The sequence below is a fragment of the Diabrotica virgifera genome, chromosome 5 (assembly GCF_917563875.1).
Source record: "Diabrotica virgifera virgifera chromosome 5, PGI_DIABVI_V3a".
Classification (NCBI taxonomy): Eukaryota; Metazoa; Arthropoda; class Insecta; order Coleoptera; family Chrysomelidae; genus Diabrotica; species Diabrotica virgifera.
In genome coordinates, this window is record NC_065447.1 from 138,951,553 (window position 1) to 138,952,985 (window position 1,433).

Here is a 1,433-nt window from a genome sequence, read left to right on the forward strand (position 1 = left end):
AGAAATGAGATGATAGATACACTTTCACAAACATTTATTTAAAACTTTACGGTGGTTTTTTTTTAAACAAACAAAAAAACTTTTAACAGGAAATGATTTTACAGGACAAAATATCTACAAATCTTTTACATTACAAAAAAAATCTTCAATTTAACATAACAAAAGAATGACAAAAGAACTTGTTGGACAGTGTATGTCAAAACAAAATTTTGACGCAGCTGTCAAAGGTCAAAGTCACTGTCATTTTAATTTACAAGTTGCATCATGAAAGCACAAACAACTATTATTTTTCAAAACTCTTTACCAACAAAAATATTTATCCATTTGGGATCCTTGCAAAATTTAAAAAAATATATCATACCATATTTAAACAAAATCCTTTATCACACGTCACAAACTACACGGAAAGGGGGTTCATCTACAAACAAGCAGGGTCATCGACCTGAGGTGGGCTTCATGGCTTCCTTTTTATTTCGGGGCAATCAACTGGATAAACATCACGGGACTGGAACTCAAAATGTCTACATCAGGACATCAATCGGGACTCGGAAGACTTCATTTAAACAGGAACTTGGACAAGATACAGGGACTTCATACCACGCCGGCGCATAGTACTGCGTCACAACTCAAACACAGTGTAAGAGCACCCAACTTCACTACGGGGTAAAAAATAACACCCCTTCACCCTCCCTAACGAATCTACGACCTAGCTCCCGCACAACAAATGAGCTGCCGTCTTGCAAAGAAGGTTTGCGTGTCTGCTTCTTCTTCTTTAGCCCCATTCTTACCCCCCAGTATCTCTATAGATAGTCTTTCCTTGTTCCCATATGAGCAGACATGTTAAACGCATCAAATGGCGCCCAACGTGGGGCTCGAACCCACGACCCTGAGATTAAGAGTCTCATGCTCTACCGACTGAGCATGACCGACTGAGCATGACCGACCGTTGCGTCCCGCAACGAGGCTTTATGTGTCTGCTTCTTCTTCTTTAGCCCCATTCTTACCCCCCAGTATCTCTATAGATAGTCTTTCCTTGTTCCCATATGAGCAGACATGTAAAACGCTTCAAATTGCGCCCAACGTGTGGGGCTCAAAACGCTTCAAATGTCGCCCCACGTTGGGCGCCATTTGAAGCGTTTTACATGTCTGCTCATATGGGAACAAGGAAAGACTATCTATAGAGATACTGGGGGGTAAGAATGGGGCTAAAGAAGAAGAAGCAGACACATAAAGCCTCGTTGCGGGACGGCAGCTCATTTGTTGTGCGGGAGCTAGGTCGTAGATTCGTTAGGGAGGGTGAAGGGGTGTTAAGATGACTACACTACCATAACTAAATACATAAGGGTACTTACTCTGACTAGAGGATCTTTCTACTATTTAACAAAAAGGGACGCCGTTTGAAATAAATCCTCTATTTCACCTATGGGTACTTA

The 1,433-nt window shown here is 41.4% G+C and overlaps 1 non-coding gene across 1 annotated transcript; it reads right to left on the reverse strand.

The window, feature by feature from the left end:
* Positions 1 to 857: 857 nt before the first annotated feature.
* Trnak-cuu (transfer RNA lysine (anticodon CUU)) lies at positions 858 to 935 on the reverse strand. The gene has a single exon. It is a non-coding gene; the product is annotated as a tRNA-Lys (tRNA).
* Positions 936 to 1,433: the final 498 nt, after the last annotated feature.